Genomic DNA, 19,498 nt, shown 5'->3' on the forward strand with positions numbered 1-19,498 from the left:
TTTGGGGGCAGGATTGGGGATGGGAAGGGCTGGAGAGGGGGCCTTGGACTAGGGCAGTGATTTTCAAATGATGAGCTACAAGAATTTTTAAAACATGCAGTACCTGACTATTTAGTCAAGGGCACTGACCTCTTTCCCCTTAGATTGTCAAATAAAAAAACAACAGCCAACACAATGATAGCACTCTGGTGCAAATGCTCTGTCTTGAACCATAAACATACAGGTCATATAACAGAGTTGCATCTCATTGGTCATGTTACATAATAAGTTTGCATCTGCTTGGTTAATTCTTGTCACCAGAAATCCTTATATACAAGTATAGGTACCTGATTTTTTTAAGCTACTTTGGAGCAAAAAGGGTGGGTGATTACTATTATTATTTTTTTGTAAATCAATTAAAATTATACCTATTTTTGGTGTGCCATAGAATTTTAGTAATTAGTTGCTGTGTGCTATGAGATAAAAAGTGTTGAAAATGGTGGGACTAGGGAATGAGAGGCTGAGGTCAAAATTCTCCAGCACAATGTCATCTTCTGCAAGTCTCAGTAATCTACACAGCAAGGGGCAAGAGAGGCCTGGGGCCTTGCCCCACCTCTTCAACTCTTTACACATTGTGAGTTTCTAGAAAATGGGATCTACAAATGAGGGTGAAGGCCCAGAGTACAGAGGCCCAGGAGACTGGATAGCCAGCTTCCAGGCTATACACGTCAGCTTGCCGGGGACCTGGACAAAAGGAACCCATTCTGAAAGCCCCAGACACGCACTCTGACCCAGCTGCTAGAATTTGTAGCAAAAGCCTTATTGAAGTAGCACGGTCTTCCTTTGAGAGCTCCCCTGAGTATCGTCACTGAGAACCAGGGGGTAAGAAGATGATACTGAGTTAGGTATGGGCGTGTTTGACCCCATCCAAATACATCTCATTGCAACTAACATTGTTAGTTTTAATTCCTCAGTTTTGGATATACTGGTTTTCTTCCCTGTCCAAGGCACTGTTTTAGGAAAGATGGTGCTGAGTACAATGGATGGTTTGTGGCTGCCGAAGGAAATACCTGCTGAGACCGAATGTGGACAGAGTGCTCCCTCTGGCCTGAGAATGGGGTCCCTATGCCAACATGCTGGTTGTACTTCATTGCAGTTATCATAGTTTGTAATAGCGCAGGTTTTGGGAAGATGATTTGATTAATGTTGGTCTCACCCACTAACCTGTAAGACTCTCGGGGCACAGACTGTATTTGTCCACCAGACCCCTTATGGAGCAGAGTTCCTGGCACACAGTATCGACTACTCTGGTGGTTCCCAAACTGTGCATAAGTGCGCCACTCTGTGAGCCATAGCAAACTCACAAGGGCACCACAATATCTTACATTTCCAAGAGAAACACAGCAATTCTCAACATCTATGGGATCCAGAGCAGACAACCAGCTTCAGGGAGTTCACAGCTTCAATACTTGATCAACTGCATTCCTTTCAGTGACATCAAATCTATCGGGCTGGGCTTTAGGTTGTCAGTATCATAAGCTGTGCTGTGCAAAAATCAACGTGGAGCAGGAAACGAGAGTGGCAGTGTCCAAGCCGATCCCAGGCTTTGGGAAATCTTGCAGCGCCCAACAAAAACATATATCCCGTTAGCAATTGAATTATTAATACTTTTAGTAAAGTGTATACTCTATTGTGTATGAAATTGGAAAGGGAGGCCGCTCTGACACTAACATTCTCCTTCTATGTTGTTTAAAACTGAAATAAAAATGAGTATTGTCTTTATTTTGATGTATATGTATTTTTTCCAAATAGCTACTAAACTGTTAAGACATAAATGCTTGTTGAATTGTTTAGACTTAACTATTTAGTAAACGGTGCCACTGGGTATTCCTTTCGGCCCGAGGCTACCACAGAACACTTACCGGCAAACTAAGAGCCCTGTGCACTGAGAAGGTTTGGGAAGCTCTGGATGAATTAAAATTTGTTGATTGAGGAACTCAGAATCGCAATTCTGTGCCTAATCACATTGCCTACAAAGTAATTCAAAATGAGCAAGAAACACCCTTGGAGAAAAAGCATCGCTGAGCTTCCGTTTTCCCTCACAGAGAATACAGTTCTGTCAGCGAGTGCTTTTTGGGCAACTTACTGTTTATTGAATACTTAACCACTAGCCAGGCCCTAAAAATTTATTTATTAATATTTTAATGGTCCCTCGCTTAATCCTTTCAGCAATCTTTTGAGGGGGACTGTTCACAGAAGAAAAACAGCCCAAAAGGATAGGTGGCGACGGCAGCATCCAAAAGCAGGGGCCTTCACACTGTCACCCACTCTCTTCAGAATCACTGTAATGATAAAGAGGGTGATACATTTTGAGAAGTTGTCATCATTTGTTATAATTTCAGCTAATTATACTTTGATTACTATTGCTCAAATTTAAGCTTTAACCATTGGCCAGATATTGTGCAAAACATTTACATGGATTATTCTATTTAATTTGATAATAAAGTCTTAATAAGTACACATGATTAGGATGACTCCAATTCACTAACTAAATACATAAGCAAACAAGTAAAGGAGGTTGGGCGGGATCACATCACTGGCCCAGCGTCTCACAGTTGTTGCTGGAAGAACTGGGTTTCGTATTCAGACTGTGCTCCATGCTGACAATGCTGGCAAAATACAAGGAGCTGTTGGGGGAAACCTGGTTACTACACAGAAAAGTTACTGACAGGCAAGTAATAGTTACTGATGTCAAAAGCAAGGAGTAGAGAAGCAGGCTCGTTAAATTTTATTGTGTTTTTGTGTAGCTCTGTGTGCTGTGGTCGTGAGACAGCTGGGAGTTTCAAGAAATATGGTGGTAGAGGAAGCTTCTCTCTGAGTCAGTGGCTCTTTTTAGAGGAGTTGTGCATCCATCTGGGAGCACATGGGCCTCTCAGAGACAGGGACTGCATCTAATTAGAGACTTAATTGCTTTGGGGGAGTGACTCGTGTTGGAGTGATGGAGTGAGGGCATCCTCAGGGTCCTTCCTCATCCCACCTCTTTTACAATCACTTGTGTAGTACGCTCAATGACAGGCATGCCAAGAAAAACAATGTAAAAAAGAAAAGATTTTTTCTTCTCTATTTCATGGTGACAACCAATCATACCTTTGACTGGAGGAATTATTGAGGAAACAATATTTTCTGAATTCACTATTCCCACCTAAACAGGTGGGTTGGTGACATTCATTGATAGGGACTGGAATGCTGGGCTGGAGCTTATGTCACCAGTGTCCCAACACTGGCTATAGGGCAGGTTCCTCATGTCCAGCCCCTGCTCTGTTAAAACATAGGACGGAATGCTCGGGCATTCCTCAGTACCTCGAGGGTATGTCCAATAGTTTCAAAAGAAGGGGTTTTAAAGAGAGCATGCTTTGGCTCAGAGATGGAGAATCAGGACTTGCAGAGAAGTATGTAGTCCTTGTCACTGAGAGACACTATCCCACTGAAATAATTTTTTGCATGGTTTGTACCTAAACGTTTTGTGTGTGTGTTTCACATACAAAAAAATACTGATAATTAGCTTTTGCAAAGACAGGCAATAAGGCAGCCCTGGGTTGAATTTTAGGAATTTTTGACTACCATGTGCCAGGTGTGTTATTATTTTTTTCTACCTAATATTTTGGAGCACCCAGTGAATGCCAGTCTCTGTGAGGGAAGCAAGAAAGCAAGGTCCTGGTTCTTATACAGGGTCCTTCTAGAGGGAGAGAGAGACAGATACAAGAAAGCGGCTTAAATAAAAGAACTGCAGGTTGTGATTAATGGGACCCTAGATAGAGAGCCCGGTAATTGACTACGAATGGGAGTCATTTTGTGGTGATGTGGTTGGGCCATATTCCAGCATCCCCTCCCTTGCCAGTCTCGGCCTTTTGGTTTGTCTCACACTGGTAACCTCAGGTTTCCAAAATGGCCACTCAACTCCAGGCCACTTAAACACATGCAAAGTCAAGGAGCAGAAGACAAATGCCTTCCTCTTTTTGAGTAGTACCTTTCCTTTTGTCTGGATGAAGAATCATCCCCAGAAGACATCCCGAACTTCCCATTACTCAGAATAGCCACATGATGACCTGTTGCTATAAAGGCAGCTGGGGAAGTGCTCGTCTGGCAAAACATGTCAGGACACCTTGGTTTGCTCATAACAAAGGTGAGCCATGCCATGAGTATGAACAAAATTGGGGTTCTCTTAGCAAAGAAGCAGTAGTAAGCAAGGGATCTGTCTTCATCTGCTACTTCACGATGTTGCCCTGAGAATTAAATAAGGTAATACTCTTGGAACACTGCCTGGCACTTAATAAGAGCTTAGTAAATGTTAGCTGTTATTTTTTATTTTGCTCTTACTTACTTTTGATCCCGTCTCATCACCCCTGGATAATCAGTCTTGTGGCCTCTAGGAGAGGATGGGGAATCCACGTCCATCTCCTGGCTCTACGGGTGTCCCCCAAGAGCCCCAGAGGAGTAGTAAAGAAAGCAAAAGTCATATAAATCCAGGCTAAGAGCTTTGCCTTGTGGATGAGCTTAAAGGACAGGAGACAAAGTAACATGAGGATATAAGCCAGAAAGTGGATGGACTGATGGACAGTGGATCCATGACACATCGATAGGAGGATGAAACTTGGAGAAGCTAATAAATAAGGATGAAATGGGGGTGTGGAGGGCAAGGAATCTGAGGTCTTTTCAAGTCCAAGAACAGGTACAGTCCATGATAATGCAGAACAGAGAGCCAGAAGAGTGGACGCGTGATTGAGTATCTACAGGGGGCAGACCATGCAGCATCCCTTACAAAATGAGGACTTCCTCTAAAAAATGAGGACCCAATAAACTTTTCCTGTCTTCCTGTGACATGCATCACAGTTTTACCTTGTTTGGCATGTGTTTCTATAAAATTATTTACAAGTTTCCATTTTTCTATCAAGATTTATAAATTCCGATGTAGTTTTATTGTATTTTCACTGATGTGTTCCATGTCCCATTGCATCACCATTAGCACAAAGACTGATGGTGCTGCAACAGCTGCCCCCTCCTGGTCATGGTTAGGGATGAGTCTGTAACTGGGGCTGGGTCAAGTCCAGGGCCTTGACCTGTGTGTCTCCTACTGAGGCCACCACAACCTCTGTGATGCTGACCCGAAGGCTACAGGCAAAGCAGTCACTTAAGGAAAAAGAGGATGCATCCAATAGAGTCTCTACCCTGGGACCCTGAGTAGAGAGACAGGTACCTGACTGTGAATGGAAGTCATATGGTGGTGCTGTGTTAGGCCATTGTCCAGTTTCTCGCTATCGGTCTTCAATCTTGACCTGTCTCATTTCTAACTGCTGGACACATCCGCTGTAGCACTGAGCACCTCACACTCAATATTTTCTAACCAGACCTATTTTTTCTTTCAGATATCCTCCTCTCTTTCATCATTCTTAGTGTCACCACTCAACCAGGCATCCAAGCTCCAAAACACTGAATCATCTGGAATTCTCAACATCCTGCTTTCTGTTCTCATCATATCTAAACATAAGATCATTCTTGTTTCTGAAAATACCTCTTGAATTCACCATCTTCCCTTATGAAGCAGGTCTTTTATCTGCTTCCTTACTTGACTCCCTACCTCTCGTAGCTCTCAACTAGGAAATTGAGAAACCTTGGGAACCAGTGACCCTCGTGGGAAGAGATGGACAAGTATCTTCGGTCACTGTGAGTGGCCATGGGATCTGAAGGGTCAGTGACCTGCAGCTGTTTCAACTTCTTAAAGCAGAACAGCAGGAGACACTGTCTAGTCTCTGATAGAAGCTGCTGAAATTCCAGCAGGCATTGTTTCAGAATTGGAGCAGAGTAAGCTAGGCACCTCCAATCCTTACTATTGAGTCCCTACCATGTGTCAGGTTCTGGTCAAGGTGTTAAAGATCTCAGGCAATGAGGAAGATCAGCATAAGTCATGCTTCATGAGGGAAGCTTACAGTCTATCTGGGAAGACAAACATTAATTAAATGTGTTGAATGTTAGAAAGAAGAAGGGCAGGTCCCACTGGAGCACAACTGGAGGGTTCAGCATAGTCTAAGGGGCTTGGGATATCCTTCCCTGTGAATGTGGTAAGGAATCATGCAGGTAGGTGGCAAGGGGAGAAATTGTGTCCTGGAGAGATGACCAAATGAGACAATTTCCTTATTCGCTGATTTTTAAAATACATTAGATAATATATGGAGAGATTTTTAAATGAGGCACATGGCCACAATATAGCTGCCTCTTTGAGATACCTTCAGTATAGTTGTATCAAACATTTCCACTGACATCCCTCAGGCCATTGCAAGTTAAAATTTTTTATGAAATATATTTTATTTTTAACATCTATTTATTCATTCACCCAACAAATATATATTGACTACCTACTGTGCCAGACACTTTTCTGAGATCCGGGGAACATAGGACACGTGATATAAACAGCAGTACATGTGATATGAAAATTGTTTTAAGTATTGGCCTCAGGGTAAAACTGAAGCTCTCAGAAGGTGTCTTGAATCCTGTCACTCTTGTGTACCTTGTGCACATAGCTACACAACTTCAGGGTAGCACATGGACCTCAATTTCAATGACCCTGGAATAAGTAGAAAGTTATTCTTGCTATGAAAGAAGTTTCTGATCTAGGAAGTTCATTTTAGCCTCTCTGGCTTCAGCTTCCTTGTCAAAAATAAGAGGATTGAATGGGATGAATTTGAAGCCATTGCCAGTTGTACAAATATGTAAATTTATATACTTACAGAGTTGGAAAAGACCTTAAAATCATCTTGCCAATTCCCCATCAAGTACTTAAATTGGTCGTTGGTAGAAGCTTCAGGAAAGAGTAGCTAAGTTTCTAGGCCATTTAAGAACACAAATAAGAAAAACAGATGTAGAAGGTCCTACTTGAGAGTGTTTAATTCAGAGACACACAAACATACAGAAGCTTTACCAGAAGGTTACTTTCCCCTCATCTCGGCAACGATGATGGAATATACACACCCGCCAGAATTCTCCTCTCAGAATTCCATGAGTCACATGGAAGCCAAGTTGCAAATAGGTGTACAATTAACCCTAGCAGCAGGTAACTTTGCTTTCTTATCACACCACAACCCTCATTTCTCTGGTGATGTGAAAGTGAACATTCTCTGGAACCTAAAGAGGTTCTGCAAAGATCAGAATGCATAAATCTATTATCAGTCTCTTTCTTTTTGGAGGAGGAGGAGAAGAAAGAGGTACAAACTTTGTGTGAACTGCCAAATACAGAAGGGAAAACACTGCTCCAAGACTCACCTGCAAACCTTTTCAGATGCTTACTATGGAAAAGTTCCTCCAATAGTCATCTCTTTTTCAAAATCTGGAATTTTCTTCTCAGCATTCATGAAATTTCAGCTTGTATCTGTGGGATTATCATTGCCAATGGAAAAGTTTCAGATCAGCCTCATTTATTTTTATTTTTTAAATTATATTTTATTAATTGTGCTATTACAGTTGTCCTGATTTGTCCCCTGTTGCCCCCTCTACCCAACACCCCACACTTCCTCAGACAGTTCCCCCACCATTGTTCAGTTCTTTGGCTACCCCATTTTACTGATTGTTAACCTCTGTCTATTTTCTACCTACCATTTATGCTACTTATTCTGTGTGCCTTTGCCTCCATTCTCCCTGCTCCCCCTTCCCACTGACAACCCTCCATGTGATCCCCATTTCTGTGATTCTGTTTCTGTTCTAGTTGTTTGCTTAGGTATTTTTTTGTTTTGTTTTTTAAGTTCAGTTGTTGATAGTTGTGAGTTTGTGGTCATTTTACTGTTGAGTTTTGATCTTTTTTCTTAGATAAGTCCCTTTAACATTTCATATAATAAGGGCTTGGTGATGATGAACTCATTTAACTTGACCTTATCTGGGAAGCACTTTATCTGCCCTTTATCTGCACTTTATCATACTAAATGGTAGCTTTGCTGGATAGAGTCATCTTGGATATAGGTCTCTGCCTCTCTTGACTCCCAACAATCATTTCAAGCTCCTTCTTGCTTGCAAGGTTTCTTTTGAGAAAACAGCTGATAGTTTTATTGGAACTCCTTTGTAGGTAACTCTCCTTATCTTTTGTTGCTTTTAAGATTCTCTCCTTATCTTTAATCTTGGATAATGTAATTACGATGTGTCTTGGTGTGTGCTTTCTTGGATCTAACTTCTTTGGGACTCTGATCTTCCTGAACTTCCTGGAAGTCTATTTCCTTTGCCAGATTAGAGACGTTCTCCTTCATTATTTGTTGAAATAAGTTTTAAATTCCCTGATCTTCTTCTCCTTCTGGCACCCCTATGATTTGGATGTTGGAATGTTTAAAGTTGTCCTGAAGGTTCCTAAGCTTCTCCTCATTTTTTTGAATGCTTGTTTCTCTATTCTTTTCTGGTTGAATGTTTATCTCTTCTTTCTGCTCCAACTTGTTGATTTTGAGTCCTGGTTTCCTTCCTGTCACTGTTGGTTTCCTGTACATTTTTCTATATTTCACTTTTCATAGACTTTACTTTTTCCTCTCTTTTGTGACAATATTCAACCATTTCTGTGAGCATCCTGATTACCAGTGGTTTGAACTCTGCATCTGATAGGTTGGTTATCTCTTCATCACTTAGTTGTATTTTTTTTGGAGCGTTGATCTGTTCTTTCATTTGGGCCATTTTTCCCCCTCAGGTTGCCTATTACATAGTAAGGGGTGGAGCCTTAGGTATTTGCCAGGGCAGAGCAACCCACATTGCTGTGTTATGGAACTGTAGGTGGGGTAAAAAAGTCCAAGAGGAAATAATGCTGCTTGCTCAGCTCACTTACACTGGCTTTCAGTCACTTCCCCCTCTACCCACAAACAAATTGAGACCTTCTGGTGCGGATTCCCAGGTGGGTAGTTTTGTGTACATTCTAGGACCCTGTGGGTGTCTCCAAGGACACCCTCTCTTGTGAGGCTGGGAGTTTCTCCTGCTGCTTCAACCCCCACAGATTTTTTTAGTCACAGGTTTTGAGGCTTTATTTTCTCACACTGGAACCCTGGGTTGTGTGGTCTGTCTCACTCCCCAGTTGTTCCTCCCAGTTTATCTGCATGCAAATGTGGGACCACCCACTCTGCCAGGTGGGGCATCTGCCAGCCACTGCCTTGCCCATCCTGGTCCTCCAGCTGCTGCCTTGCCACGAGTCCTCTCCACCCAGCTGCCCATCTCTGCCCCTCCTACCAGTCTGGATGAATGTTTCTTCTTTAAGTCCTTGGTTGTCAGACTTCCATACAGTTTGATTTTTCTGTCAGCTCTGGTTGTTTTTTGTTTTTAAATTTGTTATTGTTCTTCCTTTGGTTGTGTGAGGAGGTACAGTGTATCTACCTAGGCCTTCATCTTGGCCAGAAGTTCTATGTTAAATTATCTTAATAGAAGTGGCTTCAAAATGAAAAGAAAGCCTAAAGTGCATTTTATCCACTAGGACTGGAAGAAGGTACTATTACCCTCCAAAAGGTTCCATTGAGGGTCTGGTGTGTCACAGGGTGGGGTATGGCACTACTCATATTTAGTGGAAGAACCAGGAATGTTAAGTATCTTGTAGCATGAGGGACGGTCCCTCACCACAGCTTTTTCTGCCTTGAATGACAGTGGTGCCCGCTGATAAACACTGACTTGTGTTCCAAAGTTCCATTTTATAGTTGAGAAACTGAGCTGTAGAAAAGTAAGGAAACTTTCTTAAGTTCACTGACCTAGTTAGTTGCATAGTCTGAGGCAGAATCCAAATGTATATATTTCTAGTAAAGGGCTCTTTTTGCTACACCAGAGGATCCATAGAGGCCAGAGCCATTTTTATAATAATACTAAGGCAGTATTTACTTTTGTCACTCTCATTCTGTCAGAGAGTGTGCAACGGGGTTTTCCAGGGGCTACGTGATATGTGATGATGCTGTATAATGCAAGTTTTAGAAGACCCGTGAACAGATATTTTTAAAATAATAAGTGCATGATGTTATAGAACGACTCTTGGGTAAAAGATTCTTTAAAAGTACAAGAAGATAAATGGATTTTAGTGTAAGTACAAAAGAGTTTATTGATTTTATTTAAGATTTCCTTTTGCTTTAAAAAACTGTCATTCAGTGAGTTTTAGTGTAATATTAAAGAATAATATATACAATGATCTGAACAAACTATTAAAATATGTCTCCCTTTTTCAACACGAATTCAAAGGTCACATTTTCTCCTGCTGCTTCAACCAAACCAATATGTGGCAATGGATTGAATACAGAATCAGAGAGTCCAGTTGCTCTCTGTTAAGCCAGATGATTGAAGAAATTTGCAAAATTATCAAGTAATGCCAGTCTTCTTATGACATGAATTTTGTTTCAGGAAATATATTTATTATTTACAAGAATGTTATTTATATTAATGTACAATGAGTTTAACTTTTAAATAATGTAATATACATTTTATATATTTTTTAATTTAAGTTTCTAATATAATATAGTAAATGTAAACAGATATAACCCATATTACCACAAACGTTTTGGGGTCCTTCATAATTTTTAAGGACACCAAGTTATCCCGAGAATAAAACATTTGAGAACTGCTACCTGACATCATACTTTTTGGCTAAATCTGATTGTCTTGGGTAAGACCGTGGACTTTGTTTTAAAAATTATTCTTTAGATGATTCTGATGCACAAGCTAGCTTTAGAAACATTAGCATAGAGTGCCTCTTGTTAAAGAAAGTCTCATTCTAATGCCGAACTGTAGGAACAATGCCAGGATCCAGGGTAGGCCTTAACAGGGCTATTGGGGACTTTAAGAATGCTGCTGGCTCTTCATCACCAGGGAGCAGAGGCAGATTCCCCTGAACTGGGAGGTGAGGAAGTACTGTGCCCAACTCTTGATCCATCTTGACCAAAAGAAGCAGCTGGGAATGAAACAGAGGGAATGACCCTTAAGAAGAATGATTTTCCAATTCTGAACAATAGCCACAACTATGGGCATGGAGGGAAAAGCCCTAGTTTTAGGAGGAATGTGGTTCTCCCAGTGTTCCAACTAATCTCAAGGCTGGAAAAGGCAAAGAAGTAGCTTATGGGCCAAATTTAGCTCACAGACATGCATTATTTGTACTTTCCAGAATGTAGACACTTTCTGGAATCAGACGGAAAAATTCAAAAATTTTAAATTTCAGATTTTTAGTTTAACTTGAACATCGAAAGATCTGATACACATGGGCCTAAACTCTCCTATGGCAGCAACCATCTGGAACTGCACAGCGGCCTTTGCCAGCAGTCGGGGCCTGAGACCTCTCCTGGTCCCCAGCCACCAGGCCACCTTGCTTGTTTATGTTTGTCTGGCCTCTGGCGGGGGGGGGGTCGCCACCCTCTTCTAGACTACTCGCAGAGAATGGTGGGATCCTTTGATGGTCTAAGAAGACAGACGGGGACTAGGGCCGCACCAGTGGGTGAGATGGCCATAGGGACTCAGAGTGGCATGCCAGAGTCTGCAATCCAGCATCAGGACTCCAGGTTGGTCTAACTGGCCTGTGCACAAGGGCTAGAGGCCAACAGTTTGATCCTTCTCTTATTGATTTTTAATTATTGTGCTAGTAACAGCACTAATTTTAGCTTTAAGGGCTCAAAGTAGCTTTAGGTGATTTATTAACTGCATCTTATTGGTGAATTTCAGAGCTCAGCATAACAAGTATTCTCCATGTAGTGTCTTTTTTTGTTGTTGTTAAAGAAGTACGGAATGCTCCATGAGTTTGTGTGTCATCTTGTGCAAGGGGCAGGCTAATCTTCTCCATATTGTTCCAATTTTAGTATATGTGCTACGGAAGTATCTTTTGGATATCACTTGTGTGATCATAAAAAGATCAGTTACAATAAATTTCCTAATATCCTCCACATGAAAATCTCTTGCTGTGTTGCTGAATTTTTGTATTCAGTCTTTTCTTGTGAAGCCACTTAAGAAAAACCACTTCAAGTGTCAGCTGTGGATCCCAAAACTTCTAACAAAGATAAGCAGTTGTCATAGCAAAAACAACAAACCTGTAGGTGATGGATCATGGGACTTGGTTACTGTACTTGCCTTGTGAATCCACACTGCTTTCAGCCTTTGCTTAACTCCACAAGTAGCTTTTCAACACCATGACCTGGGTTGTCTCAAATGCACTTTGCTTCTGACTTTGCAGCTCTTCAAGCCAAGGCGTTCAATCATATTAGTTAGATCCATATGTACTAAGTAGAATTTCTCAGTAGTATTTTTTTTGTTACAAATTGGCTTTTGTTAAAATACATTCATTAATGCTTAGAAAATGGAAAGTATAGTCTAGTAGGATCTGGAATTGTTTATTTTCTGACCATTAAAACAAACAAGTTATTGAGGCAAATCTGATACTATAACTTTACTGATTTTCTCACTGACCAATTAGATAACTTTAGTTAGGTTACTTAATTTTTCTCTGACTTCTTTGTCCACAGAAAAATTCTAGATAGAGCTTTAAAATCTAATAAACAAAAAGAACTAAAAGAAGCTTATAGCTCTAGCTTAAACATATTGCTTGGCCATCTTGAGTTTTTGAAACCTATCAGGATTAGACTTAATTTAAGAAAAAATATTTTTCTGTAAAGGAAATATTTTCCATGCCTACAAATATTCTTGAACGCTTGATTTTGGTGACTGTTAATTCATTTTAACTGTATCCTCACTCACTTCGACTAGCTCTTACTGCTGGAATTAGGGGAGGAGGAAGAACGCTTGCTCTTCACTTCCAGTGTGAGAGTCGCTTCAAATTGTACCCCTCAGAGAGCTTGATATGTGCTTCCTATTTTTGCAGGGAGAGGTGTCAAAAATTCAAGTCTGACCTCCACCCAGGAAATCCAAGTTTAAGAAATGAGCTGGTGACTCAGTCTGGTGGACGGAGTGAAGAAGAAATGTTACTGCTGAGCAGGGATGGGCACACTCTCTCTGGGTTAGGCAAGGAAAGGAACACTTGTGTGTTTCTCATTGACCTGGTATGGGCTTTGCATGGAAGAGAGAACTGGCTTAGAGATTCCTTGGATACTTACTATTTATGGTAGTTTTAGATGATGTCTAAAAATTCATCAACACATCCCTTCTTCAGAAGCTGGAGTCTAATTCCTATCCTGTTGATTACGGGCTGGCATTAATGACTCACTCCTACCAAATAGAATGTGGCAGAAGTGATGTGGCATGTCTTTCAAGGCCAGATAATAAATGACAATACAGCTTTTGCCTCACTATTGCTCTTGGGACACACGCTCTGGCAACCTTTTGCCACCATATAAAAAATCCAGTTACCTTACATAGCCATGTGGAGACACAACACGGAGAGAAGAGGAAGGAGACAGAGACACAGAGTGAGAGAGAATGAGGGAGACTCAAGGAGCCAGTGGTCAGGTGTCACATGTGTGAATGAGAAAGGCTTCAAGATGACGAAGCCCCAGCCACCATTTTGCAACTGTTATTGCAAACCCTGTTTGGGTACAGTGTGTCACACTGAGGGGTAATGGGAAGACCATCCAAGAAGACTGCTTAAAGGCATGAAGGGCCATTACTACAAAAGAACCTGGGGCTGGACCCTGGATCCCTGGGCATTACAGGAGTGAGCAACTGGCTCTCAGGTCACAGGAATTACAGATTGAGAGGCAATTGCAAAATTGGAGGGTTTTGAAGCACTTAAAAAAAGTGAAGCTTTAAACTTTTTCCAGGCCCATTGAAAATTTGGCTTATGATGGCCCTAGCCAGGGAAAACTTTCCTAAACAGGGCTGACAAAACATTTTCATAATTTCGAGATGGAGAAGCCATTTCTAAGCATGACGCACAAAACCAGGAAGCCACTAAGGAAAAGACTGACAGATTTGACTAAATAAAAATGTAAAACTTTTAAACATCAACATGCATTATTTTTGAAAACTTAAAAAAGTTAAGGAACAAACAAGAATACTATTGATAGAATATAACAAAGCATATTATACATAATATAAAATTTCAACAAATCGGTTCAAAGAATATAAATAATATAAACAATAAGTTACCGACAGGAAAACTCTATTGATGAAATAAAGAATTAGAAAAGAAATGCATGAAAATATAGTCAAACTCACCAATCATTGCAGATACAAATTGAAAAAATTTTAAATTAAATGTATTGTACTTAGCATCTGCATTAGTTTCCTAGGGCTTCTGTAACAAAGTGCCCCAAACTGCATGCCTTGAAGAACAGAAACGTATTGTCTCACAGTTCTGGAGGCCGGAGCCTGAGATCAAGGTGTCAGCAGGGCTGGTTTCTTCTGAAGGCTGGGAGGAAGAACCTGTTCCTGGTCTCTCCCCTGGCTTCTGGTGGTTTGCTGGCAATCTTTGGAGTTCCTTGGTTTAAATATGCATCACCCTGATTTCTACCTTCATCTTCACATGGTGTTCTCACTGCGTTCATGTCTGTCTGTGTTCAAATTTGTCCCTTTTATAATGGTGTCAGTTTTATTGGGTTAGGGCCCACCCTAATGACCTCATTGTAACCTGATTTCCTCTTTTAAGACCTTATTTCCAAATAAGGTCACATTCTGAGGTACTGGGGGTTGGGACTTCAACACATCTTTTTTAGGGGACACAAGTCAACCATATCAGACTTCACTAAGAAAAGCAATAGTATTGAATATTGGAACCTGTATAAATCCAACACTTGTACCAGCTGATGAAGTATAAATAAGTAAACATTTTGAAGTGTAACTTGCTAATATCTAAGAATGATATATGCTAAATGTGCACATCTTTCATTCCATAGTTTCACTCTTATGAATATAACAAAATGTAAAATAGGCAAAGTCAACATGAACAAGAGAAGTTTTGAGGGTAAGATGTCCAGGGAAATGGGAGGATGATGTGTTAGGTATTGCTACTGTTTTAGTACTAGCAGGTATTGTGGCCAAGTGGATTTCAACTTCACCTCTCAGAGCGGTCCTTTAACAATGAACCCTGGTACATTTGATTTATGACCCTCTGAATAGATCATTTGGGAATGGAGGGGATAAATACTTCATTTTTCTCTGACTCTTTCCACTCATGCAACCTTCTGAGCAATATTTGACCAAGGTTGCCAGATTTAGCAAATAAAAACACAGGGCACCCAATTAAATTTGAATTTTAGATAAACAATGAACTTTTTTATTTCAGTATAAGTACATCTTATGCAATATTTGAGACCTACTTATACTAAACAAATTATTTGGCAAGCAGAATATAACCAGAGACAGTGAAATTAAGAACAAACTGACTGTAACCAGAGGGGAGGTAGGAAGGGATAACAGGAGTTGGGGGGGGGGTAGGGAGAAGGGTTTTCAGGAACATGTAGGAAGGACATATTGAGAAAGCCAAAGGGGGACAAGATAAAGGGGGGCAAGTGGGGATGGCTGGGGTCGGGGGAGTGGTAAGGAGAAAACGGAGACAACTGTACTTGAACAGCAATTTAAAAATTGTTGTAGAAAAAAAACAGTATTCATTGTTTGTCTTAAATTCAAATTTAACTGGACATCCTGTATTTTACCTGGCAACCTGATTGATACCTGACCCCAAGCTGCACAAAGCAGGGGGTCTTGGCCCTTTGCAAGGGAGGATGCTATGGTGTGATTTCAGTGTACATACCTCATTTAGGCATATTCTCTCTCAACTGTGTTTTGCAATAACTTTTTTTTAAAAGAGTAAAAACAACAACAAAGAACAAAACATGTGACAGTTGCAGCAAAAGATGTAACAGGAGCTGGTCTCGTGTAAATATTATGCTCATTAAAGCAGAAGGGTCTGGAGCATAAACAAAATAACTGCCAGGGGCTGGTTTTTGTTCTGGTCGGGCTTCTTAATATAGTAACTCCGTTCCCATCCTGTTAGCACTCTTTTCTTATCAAACATTGAACTGGGGTATAAGGAAGTTTAAATTACCCATGATTGGAGATCCGTTTTCTAAACACTTGAAACAGATGGTTTGTTGCCTGAAAAGCACGCTTCTTTTCAGGGAATGCAGCGTTGAGCTTGGTTATTTCAGGAAAATGTTTTGCTGGAGCTCGTGTGTTGACCTCAGGTGTGCTACGCTGCGCAACAGTTTCCTCTGATGCCCGTTTCGTCTGTTTCTTCGGTTGAGTTTGCCTGCTCTGCAAAGGCCTTATTTTTAATGCTGCCTGCTTGCTGCTCAGACACTGTGCTAGGCAAAAGCCCAGTTACTCCTCCCACACAACTTCTCCCAGCTTTGGAAAAAGAGTGATAATCACGCAGAAGAGTTTTAAAAGCGAATGTCACTTGACAGTATACAATTGATAGAGCTGGGCACCACCAGCTGAGCAGCGGTGAGCTTAACAAAAAGATAATGTCCTTTCTGCCCATTTTTGAGGGGATCTGGGATCCAAACTAGGATCAAAGGCTGCGTTAAGTGGTCATGTCTCCGTAGTCATTTTAAAGCTATGACAGTTCCTCAATCTTTCTTTGCCTTTCATCAACATTTTTAAAGAGCATAGTCTGGTTATTTTGCAGATTGTTCTTCAAATGGGTCTATTTGATATTTCCTTATGATTGGTGAAGTCACGCCATGCATTTTAGGTAGAAAGGGCAATAAGGGGTAGAACTGGGTTTTCTGACACCACTCCCAAATTGTGCAAGAATGTTGGCCAGTGTCTTATGAGCAAAAATTTTCTGCGGAAGCTGGATTTCCCAGTGCTGCTTCACGCCTTCCACTAAAGAGCCTCACTTTGAACTGAGTGGCCTAAATTTTTGATAAGATTCTTAGAACCACATTTAAGAGTAAAAATGGACTAGGATGTCCATGTGTTTCTGAGCTTTCTTCTCAGGACAAGATGAGCACTTCGGATCTGTGCTAATGGCCTAAGGAAGGTTAAGAGAGGGTAGGAACTGGTTCTTGTAAACTGACAGTTCAGGGGAGTGAGTCGGAGATAATCACATAATCCATTTATAACCACCCAAGTTAACAAGCTCTCACCTTCTCCAAATAGGCCCCCTCTTTACAAATAGTCACTTCTGCGCAAAAGTGGGCTCTCGGCCATATGCTTGGAGTCACATGCAGCCAGTCTCATGGAATTATTTTCCTGCAACACTACAAAGATCAACTCATATCAGGAGCAATATTAGAAACCATAACATATTATTATTATTTTTTAATTTTATTTATTTATATTTAGAGAGAGGGAAAGGGAGGGAGAAAGAGGAAACATCAGTCTGCGGTTGCCTCTTGCGCGCCCCCTACTGGGGCCCTGGCCTGCAGTCCAGGCATGTGCCCTGATTGGGAGGGAATCAAACCAGCTACCCTTTGGTTCATAGGCTGGCACTCAATCCACTGAGCCACACCAGCCAAGGCCCATAACTTATTATTAAATGTATAATCTCAACTTTGAAAATATTTTTTTCTCCCCCCAAATAACTTGCAGCTGTCTCTGCTTCATTCAATCCCTGACTGTATTAGTAGACAAGACACTCCTAGAATGAAGGTGGCTGGTTCTGAGCTGTCAAACTCTGGATCCAGGCACCACACTGCGAGAGACATCCATAAATGGAATTATTTACAGAAAAGAATGAATAGTTTGCTAAAGACTTCAACATTAAGACTAAGAATGGCTTTTTTTTTTTTTTTTGTCTAGCCCTGGCCTAAGCCCCAACGTGGGTTCTCAGCTTTCTTTCCTCCTTGGCTAGAATGCTTGTCTTGTCCCTATCAGTTGTCCTGATAGTGAGGGACAAGGGCTTTGCTCCCTGCTGACGACGCCCTTGCCAGATACAGCCTGTCAGCCAGGGCTTCAGAGGATTCCCCCTAAAAGAGGTGCAGGATGATTTCTGATGGAAGAGATTGTATCCCGCTGGGACTCTAGGTCCTTCAATACCCACATTCTGCCATAAGAATGAACTTCCTTCCAGAACAAGCAGCAGGGTCTGTCTGTCCACCAGGCCTATTACGTACTCGGGGTGGGGCGGGGGTGGGCAGGTCTACGCCCATGGCAGGCTTCCACATGTTTCCATCTGGCTGAGGGAGTTCACTGCATCTGGCCCGTGGTCAGACACACACTATCACAGGAAACAGGGGTCAGTGAATCCAGAAGGGCAGGAGAGCGATTTGCAAACTGTGGGGCCTTCATAAAGATAGATTAGGTAGAGCTATGAACTGGGAATTTATGAGGGACACCGGGAGAGACTTTAGTTCTGTATAAGAGAGAACTCTCCAACAACTTTTTGCTTACCTTTGTCTTTCCTGCAGTGACTTATGTACATAAAGAGCTGAACTATTTGCTAAACTGAGGACAATTGAGGAAGAGTCTTCTGAAAACATAATAGAGAAGGCAGCACGCTCCCTTCTCTTACATCTGGTGAAAAGATGAGAAGTGTTTTTGCTGGGCTGCTGAAGGGAGTGGAGCATGCCAGATAACGTTTAAAAGTCCCTTCTAAGCCTGAGATTCTATGAGGTTCAGTAATCAAATTTCAGTGAAATTTAACCTGGATATTTTCCCAAAAGTAATTGCTCTTTAGTCTGCCTCATTCTAAACTCAGAGAAGAAATATTTCTCAGTAATTGACAAAGAGAAGACTATATCATTTGCCACTTATATCTCTGGAATTCACGGGCTTTACAGACAGAAAGCCGTGTGAAGTGGGAGAGTCATGTAACAACAGAATCTCCCTGTCTGGTGAGGCCACTCAGAAGCTAAAACCTACTTATTGTTTCTTCAGACCACCTTCTACTAACACAGCAAGAAGTTTGATTCTATCTGGACATGCTGTGAAATGGAAATGGAAAAAAAATGAGGAAGGAAAGCAAAGCAGATTTCATCCAAGGAAAAACAAGTTTCAAATAATTATCAAAATAATTTTTCCATTTTATTTAACAAGGTAACTCTGCATGTACACATTTAATTTATGGACACAGTGTAAAATATTTCTTTCCATCTCCCTTTTAGTCTAGTAATTTCTCCATGCACTTGGACATTGACGACAAACAGGGTTTGAATATAAGAAGATGAATGTGCTACAGCTGATTTGGGGGTGACCGTGCTATCAGCTGATTTCCCGTATTTGTGGAAGTTGGTTAGTTGGGCACGAGCCTCTCTGTGTCCTCGCTGTGATCAGGTCAGACACTCACAAAACAGGTGTTTGTGTGCAACAGGCACATGCTGATGACAACAAACAGTCATTCCCTGATGAAGTTAGAATTTTATGGATACATTTCCATACCCAGAAACACCCTTGTATATGGTTGTTGTACAGCCTTAGGTACTTTCCTTCCCTCTAATGTGTGAAATCAAATGTGCTTGTTGGGGGCAAAAAAATGCAGAGTCACAGTAGTGTTCCTTTTTCACCAGATGGCAAAGGGCCACATGTAACCCATGGTGATTCTTTGAAAAGATCAACAATTCTTAAATAGGGCAATGGCCTTCTGGGCTACAGACAAATTATACATTGTTTTGCTACAACACTGCTGAGCCTTATGGGGTGTTGATGAGTTCAG

General features: G+C 41.2%; 1 long non-coding RNA gene and 1 other non-coding gene across 2 annotated transcripts; both read right to left on the minus strand.

Moving 5' to 3' along the window:
* Positions 1 to 2,246: 2,246 nt before the first annotated feature.
* Positions 2,247 to 14,426, minus strand: LOC128627094 (uncharacterized). The gene is made up of 3 exons (XR_008391192.1): positions 14,116 to 14,426; positions 7,294 to 7,399; positions 2,247 to 2,321 (listed from the first exon to the last, which is right to left on the minus strand). It is a non-coding gene; the product is annotated as an uncharacterized LOC128627094 (long non-coding RNA).
* On the minus strand, positions 11,726 to 11,827 carry LOC119038432 (U6 spliceosomal RNA). Its single transcript, XR_005080424.1, has one exon. It is a non-coding gene; the product is annotated as a U6 spliceosomal RNA (small nuclear RNA).
* Positions 14,427 to 19,498: the final 5,072 nt, after the last annotated feature.

This window comes from Artibeus jamaicensis, unplaced genomic scaffold, assembly GCF_021234435.1.
Source record: "Artibeus jamaicensis isolate MK-2021 breed Jamaican fruit bat unplaced genomic scaffold, CSHL_Jam_final contig_3174, whole genome shotgun sequence".
In the NCBI taxonomy this organism is placed as follows: domain Eukaryota; kingdom Metazoa; phylum Chordata; class Mammalia; order Chiroptera; family Phyllostomidae; genus Artibeus; species Artibeus jamaicensis.